Raw genomic sequence first — 10320 nt, 5'->3', positions numbered from 1 at the left:
TAATGCACATGAAAAAGATCTCACTGAGCCTTCTCTTCTCCAAGTTGAGTTCTACCTCACTTAGCATCTCCATCTATGAAAGATGCTCTAGACACTTAATCCTCTCCCTGTGAGTAACCAAGACCTTTGCTGGTCATGGTCATAATTCAATGTGTCCATGCCCCTTTTGTACAGTGGAACTTAAATTTGAACCCAACACTCCAGATGGGGCCTCTTCAGAAAAGAGAAAAGAGTAAGGATCATCTCCTTGTGGGCAACATTCCTCTTAATGCAGCCGAGGAGGCTGCTGATCTTTGTGGCAGCAATGGCATGTTCCTGGATCCTGGTCAACATACAGTCCACAAGGAGTACCATATCCTTCAATGTAAAGCTTCTTTTTAACAGATATGTTACCCATCATGAGTTTGTGCATGGGATTACTTCTGCCAAGATGAAAATCTTCCTCTTGTCCTTTGCTGAATTTTGTGAGATTCCTGTCTATGCAGTTCTCCATCTTGATGAGGGCCCTCTAAATTGCATCCAACCTACTTGGTGTATCAACAATTTCTCTGAGGTTTGTTTCATCTGCAAGTGTGGTGATGTGACCCTGGCTGACTGACAGGTACCCACTAAGGTTCTCTATCATTCTCCCTCCTCAGCAGGACAGGGGAGAAAAATATGACATAAAGCTCATGGGTTGAGATAAAGAGAGAGAGATCACTCTCTGATTACTGTCATAGGCAAAATTGACTTGACCTGGGGAAACTAATTTAATTTACTGCCAATCAAACACAGAAACATTAATTAGAAATTAGAAGAAATCTAAAATCACCCTCTCCTTACTCTTCTCAGACACAACATCACTCCTGACTTCTTTGCAGACAGCTCATAATGCTTTGCCTCTGTTGTTCCTTCATTTATTCAGCTGTTATGTAGTTGGCATGATAATTAAAAATGTGTTCAATTAGACAGTATGAACTAAACTCATGCTTTTGTTTCCTGTTTCTTCATATGTTTTCTGACAGGCAAGCTTTCATTCTCTACTGTGTTCTTGTTTAACCCTTCAAATTCTACAAATTCATAGGAAAATGGTCTTGAGCCATTTTCCATAAAGTAAATGTTCTTTAAATATCTTAGTTATCTTTCTGAAGGCCATTAACATAAGCAGTGAACAAAGAAAGAAGCCCAAATATAACACTGAAGAGAAAATGTCAAATTATACATATGGGAAAGATGACAGATGACGACTTGATAATGGTCTTTTTAAAATTCTCTCTCTGAAAAAAAAATAGATCAGGAACTCAATATTTTGCACATAAAATTTAACCACTAATTTGAGAAGACAAAATGTCTAAACATAGTATTAATTTTGTTAGTGTTTTCAGAAGAGAAAACAAAACAAAACAAAAAAGTTCAGTCTAATCAGGGAGCACCAAATATTTGAAGCCAATGAAAAACATTACAATTTTTTAAAAGCAAAAAAGTAATTAATTAATTATTACCTTTGGCTTATTTATTTGTTTTCAGACTAATAGTTCTCTTTAAAGACACTGTACCATATGTTGCTGAGGGTAATATTCTAAGATAAAGAAACGAGATTAACTGCAGTTTTGAGAATTCATGTCAGTAGCTATTAAAACCTAACAGTCAGCAGGAAATTATACCTTCTACTAAATGATTGTGTGAGTTGCTGAAGGGTGATATTTTGTTTAAATTATTCAGTGGGATATGCAGTGTTGAGAAAACTAAAGTTTAAATCAGCCTCTTGGACCATCAGAACCAATTCTTGTGACAAAACCTCAATTCTGTGAAGGAGTTCACTAGTTTAATCCAGTTTTATTTAGACACATCTCCCTCTGCCTGTGAAGCCAAAATATCTTTTGAGAAAAGAATGGAGGAAAACATAAAGTGTGTGCAATTTCATTTAAACATAATTTGGATTCACTGGTTCTTCAACTATAAACTTATTATTTATAAGGGGCTACTCATGCAACATTTATTTCTGAGTGATGATTTATTGTGTCCCCAGAGAATACTTAGTGAAAAGAGAAAGGTTACAGAAGTAGCATTAATGCCCACCTAAGACTATGCTGATTTATTATTAAAAAAAAAAAAAAAAAAAAGTGCAAACCACAGGGAAGGAAGCTGTATAATTTGATTAGGTAAAAAGAGCATTAAATGTGAAAATCCTAAACTATTTAGCTTTGCTTTTCTGCATATAAATTAGAGATTAGGTAGGAGCAATATGAGAAGTTCCTTTGTAGTACATAGGTCTAATTACAATAAATTTAGAAAAGTCTAAGTGTGTAATATGCACAAAGTAGATTAAGAGTGCATGGGAATTATAAAATGTCTAGACTTCTTTAAAGCTTCTGATGTGACAGATAAAGTTACTTTTTTTCTTCTTTTTATATTTTCCTATGGGAAACCTCTGAGTATGCTTGGAGTTTAATCTTTCTTTCTTTTATAGCAACTGTATGAAGTTTAATTAGCAAGAACAAGGTGCAAATGTAAAAAAAATAAAGGAATAGGAAAAGGGCACTGACTAAAATAAAATCTACAGAGTAATGTGAATGGAGATGTTTGCCTCAGTAGTCAAATAAAAGTAAAAAAAAAAAAAAAAAAAAAAAAAAACAACCAAACAAAAAAAGGAAAAAAAAACCCCTAATATCACATTTTACTGCTAGCACTGACTGATGTCAAATTATATGAGTAGAAAACATAATTTCTCCTTATTCTAGTGAGAACCATGTTTATCAAATATTATCGTATCACTTTGTGATATATCAGTGGAAAGAAAACTACAGATTCTTGTTCCTTTCCACAGCAACCTGGGAAGAAGAAGGCAACTACTACTTCTTGGGAAGAAGCAGCAACACTGCTGCCCATTTCCTGGCTTCTGTTTGTACATGTGCTCAGTGGTCCCTCCCTGTTTTCTATGTAACCACCACAGTTTGCAACTAAATAAGAGTTTGTGGCTTCAAAGAGAGTGACAAGGTGTGCTGGTTTAGCAGGGATAGCAAGAACCAATTAGTTACTTGCTTTGAAGTTGACAGCTGGATTGACCAGTTAGGAAGTTGACCCACCTCCGGGAACACAGGCATAAAAATTGGAAGCACCCCAGGAAAATGCTCCTTCCAGCTTCCAGCAGGTAACACTGGCTGTGTGGCAGCCAGGCCAGGCCAGGCCTGGCCTGCCACGCCTGGCCTGAAGCTTCCAAAGTCCTAAACCTTCTCTGAGGGAGAGAAACAATCAGAGTGGAACGTATTTAAAAAGACAGTATGAAGATATCAAAGTAAGTGAAGGAAGAGTGACCCCTTAGGTGGAAGAGATGACAAGTTGCCTTGGTTCTAGCCTGAAAGTCTCCTATTAGTTGTGATAACAGACTATAATATGAATATGTTAGAATATTCTTTTAAATCGTGGACAATGTGAATTGGGGAAAATGATTATTCAGATTTGTGGTTTTGAGCAAAGGTATTTGTGATTGACTCAGTGAATATTGAATTAGAAGCTGTGATCTTGTGATCCCATGAGATGTTTGAACAGTGAGAGAGAGAGATGAGGAGCTCCCTGTGCCAGTGAAGAAGTGAAAAGATATGTCTGTTCCCTGAGATGAAGAATCCTTTGCCTTTAGAGTTGTTCATCTTTAAAATGACACCTCAATATGCATGAGTCCATGGCTCACATGTAGCCACACAGGAAACGCTATGTAATATGGGAGGTTCACAACTGCAGAAGTTCCCAGGCAGCTGCTGTTGTGAAAGCTGTCACAAGTAGGCTGTTCTTTCTTGTGGAAAGTTCACACAACAAATCAGGAGAGACTTCTCTCTCCAAAAAGACTGAATAGAAGACTATTTTATAAGATGTACTGACCTAGAGTTCTGAGTTTTGTCTTTACGTTGTTTGTGCGAAAGTGAATACTTGAGGGGAGGAGGAGGAGTGTTTTGAAAGTTTCGTTTTGATCCTCATTTTCTTCTTTTAGTGTGTGTTAATAAATCTATCTTTGTAACCTTGAAGTTGGGCCTGCTTTACTTCTCTCCTGATCCTATCTCACAGCAGAAAAGACACTCAAACCACTACACTAAATTTGGCAAACAGAATTTTGGTGAAATTGAAACCACTGCATGAGATTTTTCCTCTGAGTATGTTAATGTGAAATCTGATGATCCTTCTCTTTATATCTGCAGTTTCACAATATAAATTATTATCCTGGTTGAATTGAAAATATTCAAGGGAGGTAACAAAATTGCAAAAGTGGAACTGCTACTCAGCTTCTGTAACATATTCAGGAGAAAATTTGGAGCACATCTTGACTTCATCTCTAATACAATGTAAGTAATTTTGAGCTGAATGACATGCATGAACATCAATTTGAGGGTATAATAGCTGTGTTATATATACATTATATAACAACTGTATCTTCTATTGTTAAATTTTATAATCAGGAAACACTTGGGGATGACAAATTTCAGTCTGAAAAATTCTGAAAAATGTTATGGCCAATATTAACACAGGGAGGAAACAGTAGAGAAGTCCCATGAGACTTGCTTGATCATGTTTAGTCCCTGAAAATTCTGGTTAATAAATATGAAAAAAGTATAAACCCATTTTATAAACCTGAATAATACTATTTAAGAAAATAAGCGATGTAAAATATATAGGACCTGATGTAATAAGGAAAATAATATGTAGCAGATAGGTCTGCTTCTGGTGGTCATTTAAAGTGAAGTGCAAAAATATAAGAAACATTTCATGAATTATGAGTTCAGTAAAGAAGGCTACAGTCTCTTTAATGTGCTATTAGGACAAGTTACTGATAAAAGAACTAGACAATTTCCAAGACCACTGACTTATTCACCAGAACATTGGCTACTTCAGGTTAAAAGTGATCTCTAGACCAACCTCTGCTTTAAGCAAAATCAACTTGTGAAGTCACACTAGTTGCTAGGGCTTCATCTATCTGGGTCTTGAAGACCCCTGAGGATAGAAGCTGTATATATCCCAGGATACTGGCCAAGAGATAATGTTTCCTAAGAGAGGACAAAACCATGCAGGGGCAATTTGAATGAGGTTAAAGAAAGTTATAAAAATATGCATATCTGAAGACATTCAATGCTAGTGTTGCAAAGATACATCAAGGCCACTAAAGTATGGATTTAGAGTAGACATTAAGAAAAATGTATAATTTTTTTTCTTAGATACAGGAACTAATTTTACAATTTAGAAGCAAATCCATTGAATTTAGAGAAATGCTAGTAAGCAACAGATCTTTGAAAGTGTCTTTTAATCAACAATAAGGAACTTATTATTAGGAAAAAAAAATTAAACTCCCAAAACCTGACATTTAATTTGAACAGAAAATAATGTCCAGTATTACTATAATGTATTTAGGCAACATTTATAGCTACTTTTTTTTTTTTTTAATTGAAAACAAAAGAAAGGTGGGATTACCTTTCAAATGGTCCACATTTCTGGATTTAAGATATAAATACTAAATAGATGAAGTTACAAACATTGTAGCATGAAAAATGAGCAAATATTCCTAAACAGAAATTATACATGAAAATTCATGCAATGATTTTTATCTATGAACAGGAAAAACTTAAAAAGTGAAAAACTTTGAATGTAGGCCAAGCATACCTAATAATGATACTGGAAAGTAGTTGATTCTGCGAATCTGTTAAAATGACAGTAATATCATGTGTCAAACCCTGATTAAAGACTAGATCCAACCAAGTATGTCAATTACTATTTAGGACTCAGGTGGAACTGAGGTTTCTCAGAAAAATGGAGTTGAAGAATCCCTCTTCATTACTAGACATGGAGAAAACTGACTTCAGGGACATGGTTCTTAGCTACAGACACCTCATACCGTTTGATGGCCTAGACACTGTTGCCTAGAGCCAGAAAGGCAGGACCCAGCACTCATAGGAAACTGGCACTTCTATGCAGCAGTACAGCATCCCACACTAAAGTATCTAATACCATTTGGAATGCAATTCACTTGCTACTTCAAAAGTGTGATCACCTTCTGAGATTCCTTATTAAATATGCAGACCCTTTGAAGATGTCTCAGAAACAGAGGGCTACATCTCATACAGTAGTACTTAATACCTATGTATGGTCAACTATATAGATCCCTGAGGATTCCGGAGACCTATTTGTCTGAACAAAGGCCTGTATCTTTCTTAGAGACAGATGATAAGCTTCTCTGACTCTAGTGCCTGGCCTCAAACATGAAATCCCTGAGATAAACTCCTCTGACTCTAATGCCTGGCCTCATACATGAAATCCCTGAATGTTGTTGGTTTTAAAGGAACAATCCAATCTAGGGTGCTTAGCAATCAACTATTCTTAGGATTAAGAACCAACCCCTGTATTTAGGATTCAAAAAATCTTCACAGTTTCTTTCAGGATTTTTGTTTGTTTGTTTGTTTGTTTTGGTTTTGGTTTATTTATTTATTTATTTATTTATTTATTTATTTATTTATTTATTTATTTATTTATTTGGGTTTTTTTTGGGGGGTGGGTTTTTTTGTTTGGTTGCTTTTTTTTCTTATTTTGTTTCTTTTAATGAGGACATCAGGTATCTCTCAAATATCAATCATAGTTATTTAATATAACGAGCTAAATATTTGATTAAAGAACTGGCTAAGTAAGAGATGCTGTCTACTGCTCTTGATGCACATGTGCCTCTGTGTGCACTACGAATGTGCTAAACTTAAAAAGGAAAATTACTGAATCATTAATGATCAGAGAATTCACACTGATGTAAAGAGTTGATTCATATTTCAAGATTCATAGGTATTTTTTGTTAGTTTGGAGTTTTTTTTAATCAATTGACTGCTTAAGGCAGTATAGAAATAATGCTAGAAATAGCAGACACAAACATTTTCTAAAATTAAGAAAAGGTTGAGCCTTGTGACTTCAATCTAAATCTTATCTAATGATTTCTGGTTTAACAGAGTATTCTGAGTATTGATTTCTACTAGGTTAAAACCTTAAATTAATTTTGTATGAGAAAGAATAAACCACTGAAAAGAATAAATTTACCTAAATAAGTATTTCTGAATATGAGGTTATTTCTGGGACTCATTTGCTACAGAACATTTTTTTGTGCAAATTTCCCAGCTGCTACCTCTGTGTTGTTTCTCCACCAATAAGATAATGAATAAGAGTCTCTAATCAAATGTGGTATCAAGGTTTACATTAACTGGATTATATAGGCCAAAGATGTGGACTGCATATTCTTACCCCTTTTAGAAGTTATCTGTGGTAAAAGCCTCAAGGTTTTTAAGTATATGACTTACCATAAAGTAAATTAAAACTGCTGCACAGTTGCTAGAACAACAGAACCAAATGAATGTAATTTGCATGATCATTGAAAAAATCATTAAAGCTATGGGTTAATTAATAGAAAAGCAAAGAGAAAATTAAAAGTAGGGACATAGAAGGAAAAGAGAAAAAATATAATGGAATGACACATAGTAAATAGAACTCATGATACAGAACACACATTTAAAGGACTCAGAACATTTCATCCTATGAATATCCAGTCAAGGAATTTGTAGTGAGTGCCCAGCTATAATATCTTTACCTTTAGAATGACAAGGAAAGAAATTAGTAAAATAAAATTTTACGGTATTTTAAAATTCAGAGATCAAAATTACTGAAATACTATACTCTGGTGAATAAAAAGGCAAAAATCTTACGATCTTTTCATACCAGCAATTCACAACATGTTGAATAATTGAGATATGAAAGAATACCTTTTTTTAACACTAAAATCCATTTTCTTCAATTTCTTCTGAAATATTTTCCTTACAATTTAGGACTGCGTTTAATTTGGTGAGTATTTATAAAACACAGGAAATTATAGGAACATATAGACCTAATCTGGAAATTGCTCTTATTTTTATTTGTGTCTGGTGTGATAATGAGTCCAGTGTCAGCACTTAACAAATCATGTTGATTACTTTCGTGGGAAGTGCTGTGAGATTTTTAATGACTGTGGCTGATTAGAGCCTGAAATGACAAATCATGAAAAAAACAGAGTCTTTAAATTAGGCAGTTAGCATTTTGAGTCAGGGTAAAAAAGACAAACATTCCCATAGTTTACTGAATCTAACCTAGCTCAGCTATGAAGTGAATGTTTTGGGAGAATAGGAATCTGCTACATGATTCTGGTACCTTTTCCTACAATAAGTTATTTTAATAGTAAAATATAAATAGCTATTTTAGTAGTAAAATATAGTAAGTTTTTTTCACATACATTGCCATATATTGTCTTTTAAAACTAACAAAAGATGAATTTGTATATCCCATTTTATTATTTGCTCGTAGTGCTCAAATATCACAAGGGGAAAAATGATACCAATTTCATACAATAAATGTGGTTTGTATATTTTTTAATGTCATTATTTCATGGTTAAGTATGCATACCAAACATATATAACCAACACTGAGTAATATGCTACACCAAAAACTGTATTTATGATTTTTAAAAAAAAAGGAAGCAAGTGTGTCGAAAAGAAACCTCGATATCTGGTTAGTCCACCCATTTCTTTCTCTGTGTATGTTTAATTCCTAGAAAAGATTACTAAATACTTTTGAGCAGTGAGTACACACTATAAATTATATTACTGGACAGGAATCCAGCCTACACTATTTCTTTGATCTTGGTTGTCAATATAACTACTTCTAAAGCAACCACTAGAAATATTTAGAAAGTACTTAAAATGAGAAAAAAAAGAGCTTTTCTGTTAAAATACTTAAAAAAAAAATGAACAAATAAACAAAACTAACCCCTCAAAATTACCCAAAGGTGCTGAAATGAATGCTATCAACACTACCATCCAGCAAAATCAAGAGAGTAAGCATTTAAAAAAAATACAGTTTTTGACACAATACTTCCCTTTTGGAAAGATAATTGACTGAAGCCTTGAAGAAGTACCACACAAGAAAATATGCTTCAAACACACCATTTTTCCTCCTGCTTCATATGGTCTGCTTGGTGATCCAGGACTTGGTATGTTGCCTATGTCAATACTTGCCTAATAAGGTGTTTGCTTGCATTTTATGTCCAGGTTTCCTTTTGGAACTCCATTTTTATAGCCAAACAACATAAAAGTGCTTCGAACTCACCCACCATTCTCAGAAAAACCTATTATCTGTTGGTACTAAAAATGCTAAGACAGATTATTTCTGTGGAACCTAAACTGACCTTTATCTATTTTTATATGCAGCAATATCCCTTGTGGGTCACTATTAATTGTAGAACTACCTTTTATAACAAATCTAACAATTTTTCTAAAAGAAGCTCAATTCCTCTCATTACAGAATTCCATTGTTTGGAGCCTGATAAAGAAGTATCCTGTTGGGAAAAAGATATTCAACAAATGTCAGGGAGGTTTTACCATGGTGCATGTTTGAATCTCATAATTAAAGGAAAAATATGTGGCAACTGAATTGTTCTTTTCCTTTTATGGAAAAACATTTGTTCTCCTATGTGACTTATGGCTAACATGCCGGTGATGGATCTGAGGATGAAGTAGTCATTTACATGTACACTAGCAATACTTATACTTTTATAGCAAAATATGTGACAGGTGCAGAGTACATACCTGGCATATTAAAGGCTTGCCATCTGTTGGTATAGATTTTGGAATACACTTCTATTTTCACCAAGTAATTTAAATAAAAGATATGAAAGAGAAATACTTTTTTTAGCTGCAACAGGATTTTTAGAATTTCTTTTTCTTTAAAATTTATCATCAATAACCATTTTACTTCTATAGATACAGCATATATTTTACATTTACAGTGATTTTATCTGAAATACTCAATAACTCTTATAAAACCGGCTGATGTGGAGGAAATAATCTCTTATGATATATTACTATTCCTTAAGAATCCAAAGCAAACTAACCTGAGAAGAAGTAATGCATCAAGAAATATTTATGGAGCAAAATTCATAACAGAAAAACTCCTGTGACCTTAGTTCCATGTTGACTCTTTTAGCTCTGAATGTTGAAAATATTGAGAAAAATGGCTTCTGTGAGATCAGTGGAGTGACTGTTGGCTACTCAGGATAAGAATGGTAAAGATTCAGAAAGATTAGGAGCAACAAACAAAAAATTCTCTCAACTTGAACGTAATCGGCTTTTGCCAAATATTCATTGCATGTTCAATGCACATTGACCAGAGTGTAGAGCTCTCTTCTGGGAAACATCGATGCACACAGCCTTTCATCTACCTTCGAGACCTACTTCTTACCATCCCAAGGCCTTTTAAGAGAAGAGAGGCCTGCTCAGAGTATGCCATCACTCTCTCACTATC

General features: G+C 34.1%; 1 long non-coding RNA gene across 1 annotated transcript; it reads left to right on the top strand.

Annotated features, from left to right (window-relative positions):
- The first annotated feature begins 3132 nt into the window (after positions 1-3132).
- Positions 3133-9712, top strand: LOC136285978 (uncharacterized). Its single transcript, XR_010719637.1, has 3 exons — positions 3133-3274; positions 4170-4313; positions 9322-9712. It is a non-coding gene; the product is annotated as an uncharacterized lncRNA (long non-coding RNA).
- Positions 9713-10320: the final 608 nt, after the last annotated feature.

Source organism: Chamaea fasciata, unplaced genomic scaffold, assembly GCF_029207755.1.
Source record: "Chamaea fasciata isolate MVZ Bird 193981 ecotype frontalis unplaced genomic scaffold, bChaFas1.0.hap1 SCAF_2, whole genome shotgun sequence".
Lineage (NCBI taxonomy): Eukaryota > Metazoa > Chordata > Aves > Passeriformes > Sylviidae > Chamaea > Chamaea fasciata.
Note: the sequence above shows the minus strand (reverse complement) of the source record. Positions and strands in the feature narration are given on the sequence as shown.